Source organism: Euprymna scolopes, chromosome 15, assembly GCF_053919585.1.
Source record: "Euprymna scolopes isolate OS-2025 chromosome 15, ASM5391958v1, whole genome shotgun sequence".
Taxonomy (NCBI): domain Eukaryota; kingdom Metazoa; phylum Mollusca; class Cephalopoda; order Sepiida; family Sepiolidae; genus Euprymna; species Euprymna scolopes.
Genome location: NC_136496.1, coordinates 106,509,719 through 106,518,517, shown reverse-complemented (window position 1 = coordinate 106,518,517; position 8,799 = coordinate 106,509,719). Strand labels below are relative to the sequence as shown.

Below are 8,799 nucleotides of genomic sequence, written 5' to 3'. Positions count from 1 at the left end.
CAACAAAAGAACCAATCAAAAAATAGCAATCACGCATTTTATTCATGATCTTAGCTGACCTTTAAATTTCCCGCTTTTCTAGCGACCACGCTGTATTATGGTGTGTGTTGCTCAGAATTGTCTAATTTATTTCTGCTTCCTTTGTTCCACCTTGTTTGACTCGTTGATAAAGTGATTGGTTTATTTTTCAAAACTAAGCTCAATATGCATCCCTTGTCTTTGTGATAATCATATTTCGCTCTTATTGGCTCCTTCCAGTGGCTTCATGCCTTGTCTCGAGCGATGGGGTCATTGTTTTCCAAACTCTCTAAGATTAGGCTTTCTCATGAGTCTCTTTCGTAGAATCCCCAAAACATTGAAAAAAAAAAAAAGAAAAAACAACCATGGATCCCCAAAACATTGAAAAAAACAAAAAAAAAACAACCATGATTTTCTGAAAAAATGAATAAATAAAAGAAAAACAGAAGAAAAAGGATGTTGACTAAGACAAATTGTCTTAGGGATTTTATTTTATTTAATTTTTAATTCATTTATTTTGTTCAACATTGCAACGCTTTCTTTAAAATATATCGATTATTTTTCCGGGTCTTTTATTTTGTCTTTGGTAAAAAAAAAAAAAAACAGTAGAAAGCAGTTAGGCACATAAGGCATTTGTTTTTACAAACCCATCCCCTTCTTCTTGTTGCTGAAAATATAAGTTAATTTAAAAAAAAAAAAAAATACAACTTTAAAAACATGTCGGAGAGAAATAAGAAATTTGCTTAATATAAAAAAAAAAAAATAAATGGTCAAGCATTACATTGTGTAATGCCTGACCTTGTGTCATACTTGGGCTAAGTCAAAAGCTGGGTGATATAAGATGTTGAGTATCCTGAAAGGTAAATGAATAAAGAAGTGACTTATTGGGTAATTAGCCACCTCATGTCAACGTTGCAAGATTCAAATATGCTTTCGTATAGAATATATATATATATATATATATATATATATATATATGAGTTGGGTCACCAACAATTGTTCTGTTTTTATACTTATCTACTTTTTATACTTATCTACTATTTATATTTTTATACTATTTTATATTTTCATTTTTTAAATAATTGAAATAATTTTTTAATGCGTTTCAGACGTTCTCGTGTTTTTAAAGCGTCCTCTTCAGAAAGTTTGTAAAATATTCAATATGTAAAATATTTAAAATGTAAAATAGTGTTTTCGCTGTCTATTTTGATGAGAGGTATTCCAAGAAGTGGGAAGAATTCTAAATGTTTTTAAATTCGAGTGTATTCCTTCCCTCTTCTTGTTTACTGGGATTATTACATTGTCACTGAATGTTGTTTTTTTTTTTTTTTTACATTTTTACCTCTTTCTTGAAAAAATTAGTTTACTTCTTATTTGTGTGAAGGTGTGGGGTGCATTACTGCTTGGTCATATAAGTGTGTGTGTGTGTGTATTGGGGAGGGTGTGTGTGTTTCCTTGTATTGGCTTATGAAATGTGAGTTCTATCTTATAATTTGAATAATCTCTGTTTAGTATTCGTTTATTTTTTTGGTAGGGGGATTGTTATTTAATTTTGTTTTTTAGATATTTTTTTTCTTTCTATTGCGATTTTTGTTATAGTCTTAGTCTGTTGGGATATTCATAACATTTATGATTTGATAAATACTTTTGATGTTGTAAAGGAGTGATATTTATGAAAATGATAGAGATTCAGATTCTTATTCTTCTCCTCATACAACACCTTCCTTGTTTCTATTGCTGTTCTATTTCATCTCCTCCTCCTCCTCCCCTTTTCCCCTTCGTTTCTGTTGCTATTCTATTTCTCCTCCACCTCCTCCTCCCCTTTCCCCCTCTTGTTTCTGTTGTTATTCTATTTCTCCTCCACCTCCTCCTCCCCTTTCCCCCTCTTGTTTCTGTTGCTATTCTACTTCTTCTCCTCCACCTCCTCCTCCCCTTCCCCCCTCTTGTTTCTGTTGCTATTCTACTTCTTCTCCTCCTCCTCCTCTTCCTCCCCTCCCCCACTCTTGTTTCTGTCGATATTCTACTTCTCCTCCTCCTCCTTTCCCCCTCTTGTTTCTGTTGCTTCTACTTCTCTTCCTCCCCTTTTCCCTTTCTTGTTTCTATTGCCATTCTTTCTTATCCTCCTCCTCCTTCTTAGTTTAGTTCTATTTCTTCTTGCCCATTTTAGTTTCTGTTGCTATTCTATTTCTTCTTGCCCATTTTTGTATCTACTGCTATTCTATTCTGCTTTGTCTTTTTGCCTTTTCTATCCAACCCAACTTTTTATCTGATTTTAATTTGCTTGGTGATAGGAGGATGGAAATAATGCCGTAATAAACTTAAACGTGGTAGGCAGACGATTAGGGACCCTTGCACACATGCGACGACGTATCTAAAACGCTATTTCAAAGTTCTGCGTGATAACAAACTGACAATATATCTAGTTTAAACTTATATGTGACAGACCAATGGACTGACTTAAGCATGATAGACTGAAAAGGAAATATCTCCTTTTTCTGTGTGTGTATGTGTGCATGTTTTTGTCTTGTCCTAAGCTTCATCACATCCAAAATATGACCTCATCTATATAAAACTAAAACTCTCATATTCTTTCTTGCTAGGCTGGTTGTTTGCATATTGAATGTTTTAGATGGCAGGAAGAAAAGGTGAATAAGACAAGTGTTGAGAGGAAACTAGTAGAAAAAGCAGTAGAAGCAATATAAAGGAGAGTCAGAGGAAAACGTAAATCATAACTTTTTTCTTTTTTTTTACATACTTTTATTATCAAGGCCAAAAGCCATTTGAGAATCAGGTTAATGAGATGGATTGATTGTCAGCTGAATGGTAAAGAATATATCATGAGAGGATTGAAAATGATGAATGAAACTAAATTTGATGACGGTTTCTGACAACATTGAATTTGAATCTGCAGGAAAGTAGTCCTGTGGTAATGTGTTCCACAGATGGGAAGTTCTTGGAACTAAACACTGTTCATGGATATTTCATTTGATGTTGGAGGAAGAAATTAAAGTAATCTGCAGTCGAGTCAGAAAGACGAGACAAAAAATGGAAAAGAAAGAGCGTAAGAGGAAGAGAGAAAAAACGTACAATTTACCAGCACTGATCCAACGGGTCAAAAGTTGTTAATTGAAATTAACATGCCATTACTTGTTTCCTAACACGGGTAAGTATAGCACTGGGGAAGTTTTAAAGTGTTGTCTGAGAGAGGGGAACTCTCCTGCTATTACATGTTGGTGCAGAACAATACCTTATTTCATTGGCTCCTCCCAAATTTATGGTATTTATGGTGTTCAAGACATTAGAATAATCTAGAGCCTTTCTTTTTATTTATTTCTTTTTTTTTTTTTCATTTAGGAGGTCACCACTTATCAAGATCTGGATGCTACTCTAGGATAAGGATTAAATGTTGGATAGCTGGTAACACAACATGATCAGTTATGGTGGAACTTGGGTATGCCAAGTTATAGTCAGTTGGAAGTAGACACATTGTATTGTGTTTCATTAGATGGACAGTTCTGGGGAAAGAAATTCTGCCAATGGAATTCTGACATTTCTAGGAATAGATTTGTAAATTTGTAAAGAAGGATAGAGGGAAATGTTTTTTTTTTTTTTTACTTGAGTTCACCATTTATCAAGGTTTGGAGCCTACTCTAGGATAAGGGTTAAGGGTTCCGTAGAGGGTAAGACAACATGATCAGTTATGGTGGAACTTGGATAGGGCATACATTATTTTAGAGGACAACTTAATATGAATTTATTCATATTAGATTTGAAGACGACCATGTTATAGTTAGTGGGGAAGCAAGTACAGAGTATTACGTTCCATAGACGGACAGTTCTGGTAAAGAAACTCTGCTCATAGAATTTTTAGTTTTCGGCATCAATAGGGTGTGAATGAAGTTGTTGGCGAATATTTGTTGTGAACTTTAAAGCAATAAGGAAGTGCCAGAAGTTGTTTGGTCTAATTTTTATTTCTAACCAATTCATGCATCAATAATCATCATTGCGGCCTTTTTTTTAATTATTATTTTTAGGTAAAGAAAATGACGTAAAACTGTTGTAATAGGCCATAACGAAACTCCAAAAATAACCGAAACAGAATTGTTCCATTCAAGGAAGTTCAAAAATACTTGCCCGTGCCACAATATTTTTAAGAATAATTGTTTAAAAAAAGGGTAAATCATCAAATGTATATACTTCCCTTCCACTGCGACACAAGGGTCGAGAAAGTGGGATTGAAAAGCCAGCGCCCCCAGGCAGGAGCACTTTAGCCTGCAAAAATGTGTCTGGGTAACACTGTCGGCATTCCCCGGTAGAGGCGCCTCAGGCGAGTAGTAATAAACTAACGCCTTTCCGAAAGAGAGAAGGCAAAGCCTGGAAGGGAGGATATCCTAGAACTGCACAGGACCAGTTACATATCGCAACAACAGGAAAACAAGAAAAATGTCATTACAAGAATGGTCTAGACTCTGTTGATTTTGGTGCCGAGGTAAGAATCCCAGTGGCGCCTTTATTACACAATAAATTCTCAAAGAAGCATAACAAACAAAGATACTTCTGCATTTTATCAACCCACGATTTCCATGAAGTTACTCGGGTGTGTCTGGCAGATAACTGGAAGAACTGGAAACGGTTGACAAGTAGTTTTCTGGATATTAAGACATTTTTTTCCAATGTATTACTTTATGAATTTCAGTGATCTTCGCCATTCTTAACATGGAGAGGAGGGGGATTGTAACAACTTGTGTTTTTTGTAATAAGGCTCGCTTGGCGGTTTCTGGTTATTCCCGTCATCTGCCGGGCACATCCAAGTAACTTTGTAGAAATCGCACGTTGATAAAATGCAAATGCATCGAAAGAAATTTTCAAGTACAAATTGAATGCAATATCTGTCCCCTTTAACATACCTCGCTACAAGAGCAGTTAGACGCAAGCTCAGTTTTTAAAGTGGGAGGAAATTCAGCTCCCTAAAAAGAGGCACTCCAGGTTGAGATAAAAACATACAAAAAAAAAAAATGCTTCTGTCTGGAAGCGATTTCTCTTTCACTGACAGAGGACAGAAAAAGATGAAGTGCAGTATCAGAACAGATACTACCCTTTGCTTCCAGTAAAAAATAAAGAAGGCTTCTATATAACATATCAACTACCCAAAGAAATTCTGTTTTCAGAATTGAAGGACGAAAGGTTTTTTGGTTAAAACGTGAGAACGAAAGATAGATAATAGTGATACAATGATGGGGGGGGGAAGATGAAGAAAGACATTTGGTATGAAAGAGATGGAATGTTTGATGACAGATTTTTTTTTTACTAAGGATTCACTGCTTATCAAGGTCCAAAGGCCACTCAAGGATAACAGTTAAATGAGTGGCAGTCGGTCGGTGAGACAACATGATGTTTGCTAATGATTGTGGTGATTGGGCAGAATTTGATTATTTAAGAGGGCAGATCAATTTACATTGAACCTGAAAATAAACGACCATGTTGTAGTCATCTGACAAGCAACCCTGCAATATTGTGGTCTGCAGACAGGCATTTCTAGTAAAGATACTTTGCTCATAGAAATTGCTTTAGTTTTAAGTGATGAAAGAGAGAAAGGGGAAATTATTGACAGCGGTTGTAGTTAGAAGAGTTTTTACTGTGAATATTTTACAAGGGGGCATACTTTTATTTTTTAAAATTCAAATATTGTTTTGGGAATAATTTTTTTAAAGACAGAAGGTTTAGATAAGGGGGGTCTCTCCTGCTATTATAATAAGAGCAAAATCATTATCCTACATTATCGCAAGAGCTACTCCATTTTGTAAGGCTCATTCTTCAACTGGACCATTTGGTATAATGGTAAGAGTGGTTGCTAATGGGCCAGGAGATTAGGGTTCAATCCTTGGTCGAGTGATGTCAGAGATTTTAGTGAAGCAGAGGAGCATCACTTTCACAATCAGGATCCCTGAATTTTGGAATAGACTTTCAGGGGATGTAGTAAATGACGCAGCAATGCAAGCCGAAATTGGACAGGTGCTGGGGTACTGTATGCTCTTCTGTGTCCATTTCTACTACCCTTTTCCTACATGGCAACTCAACCATGTTTGTTTTAGTTTTTGTTAAATTCATCGAATTGAATTAGATAATAAAAAAGGACCGCAAAAAAGGTCACTTGAAGCATTTTTGCTTAAACACTTAATATCATAAGATGAGCAATACTTAATCAGCTTTGCAAGATGTGAAAAAACAAAATATTTCAGATCTAAATTAAAATTTTATAACAACGTCTTTTCCACCCTACTATATGCAAGTGGAACTTGAAATCTTAAAATCAGCCAATCGAGAAAATTAAACACATTTGTATTTCAAGAACTTTAGAAAGATTCTAAGGATGAAATGGAGGCATCAAACTACAAAGTCAGAAACCACACTAACCAATAGGTAGTGTCACCAATAATCTGAAAACGACCTTTAGGCTGGCTCGAATGTTCCCTAAGATTGGCCCTGGAGAAAATTACAAACCAAGTGCTTAAATGGACCCCTGATGGAAAAAGGAGAGAAAAAACAAAACTGAACTGGAAACAGACAATCAAGAGATATTTGATCGCAGTGTGAAGAAGCTGGCGGAATGCTGTAGATATGGTTTCAGATCAAAAACAATGATATAATTTGACTGCCTCTTGCATCATATGACATGAGAGTTTCTAAGTCTAAATAAATTTTAAGGCAAGAATTAAGAGCAAGTGGAATACTTCTGGGAAAGGAGTGGCACCCTCCCCTACATCAATTGCTACTGTATACCTACTCCATTTTACAGTGCTTATTCTATAACAGTGACGCAACCCTGCTAATCGCCTGCAGAAATGCTATTGAATGATGATATTGGAATTAGCATCACTGATGATTATTCGATGATTTCGGCTCCAATCAATCCGAAAAACAGTGGACGGTTTACCATCTAAAAAGGGTAGGGGGGAGGGGGAAGTCTTAATAACATTTTTTGTTTATTTTTTGGACAGTTTTATTCCATCCCACACTAATGAAATATCGATAAAACGAACTTTTTTATAGAATTCTATTTTTACATAATATATATATATATATATAGGATTGATATGTAGTTTGCTTGAAGCATTGTGTGGGATAGGTGTGTAAAAGAGATTTAGAAGGCTGTCACAATGCGAGGAATGAATTATAGTCGCTGTTGGTAAGAGGAGACGAGAACAAGTGGCGATTTACAAATCAATAAGTACATACATATATATATATTTTTTATATATATATATTTATTCAGTTGTATGGTAAAATGTCTTACTTGTAATTCTATGCGACGTATTCCATTATTAATTTTGGAAAAATTTTTCCCTTTTCAAATCGACCTGTTACGCACACCATTTGAAAAGGGAAAAATTTTTCCGAAATTAATAATGGAATACGTCGCATAGAATTACAAGTAAGACATTTTACCATACAACTGAATAAATATATATATATAAAAAATATATATATATATATATATGTACTTATTGATTTGTAAATCGCCACTTGTTCTCGTCTCCTCTTACCAACAGCGACTATAATTCATTCCTCGCATTGTGACAGCCTTCTAAATCTCTTTTACACACACACACACACACATATATATATATATATATATATATATATATATTATTCACACAAAAAAAACAACAAAAAAAAAACAAGAAACAAAAACACGATTTGATTTGGGAATCTTAAGTAGAACGACCCCTAGTATGTTTGTGGTATTCTGGTGAATGAGAACTCTAACTAGGATTAACGTAGACTCCCTCCCCTCTCCCCAATTTTTTGATTGGCGTTGTGCCTAATTTTTTTGTTTTGTAGATTTTTAGCAAAATAAAAAATATATAAATGAAGTTCTCTCTGGCTTTCTCTAATCTAATCACATTTTTCTCTTGTTTCCTCTCCTTACTACTGGTTTTTCCTCAACAAATATTTATTTATTTATTTTCTATTTGACAAATTTATGAACGCCTGTCTCAGCATCAATATATAAGGTTGGTGAAAGTTTTGTTTTTGTTTTTGTTAAAGAACCATTTTAAACTATTGTAATTTATTCTGTGCACACTGTTATTGCTTAAACATATCTTCATGGATAATTTATAACGTTGTTCTTTCAGATTATTAAAGCATCATTCATATTTTTCTGCATCTTCCATCATGACAAGGTTCATCCTCATATAGAACTACTGACCAATTGCTCCATCTTGCATATTCTCCTGGCTTAGCTCTCCTGGATTATCACGTATTTCAAGGATTACAAAACCATTTAGATAGCCTTAGGTTAACATCACAAAAGGAGATTGAACATAAGTTAGATTCATATTTAAACCTAAAGAATTTTACAAACGAGGCACGTATAAGCTTGTTTACAGATGGAATCAAGTTATGGAGAGCAAATACATAATTACTATTGCTAACAATAAAGATTTTCAAAAACACAGTTCTCCATTTTCCAAATGAAATTTTAAATCGGCAAAACTTTTGGCACCGACCTAATATACAAACGGTGACATTCCCCCTGCAAAATTACCATCCATGAATCGTTAATAAAATCCACAATCTTTTCTGCAATCCAATCATATTTCGTGCAAATGTTATGCAGAAGCACTTTGATGATCATCTCATCAGTAAAAGGTGTGACCCTGGACTGGCTTCACACTCACCGAATCTTAACCCTCCCATCTCCAGATTTCTTATTTGTGAGATCATCTCAAAGGTAATGCCTATCAAAACAACAACGAGGTTATTTATGAACTGAAG

The 8,799-nt window shown here is 34.7% G+C and overlaps 1 long non-coding RNA gene across 1 annotated transcript; it reads right to left on the bottom strand.

The window, feature by feature from the left end:
* Nucleotides 1–473: 473 nt before the first annotated feature.
* LOC145294056 (uncharacterized) lies at nt 474–7,235 on the bottom strand. Its single transcript, XR_013869811.1, has 2 exons — nt 1,883–7,235; nt 474–1,828 (listed from the first exon to the last, which is right to left on the bottom strand). It is a non-coding gene; the product is annotated as an uncharacterized LOC145294056 (long non-coding RNA).
* Nucleotides 7,236–8,799: the final 1,564 nt, after the last annotated feature.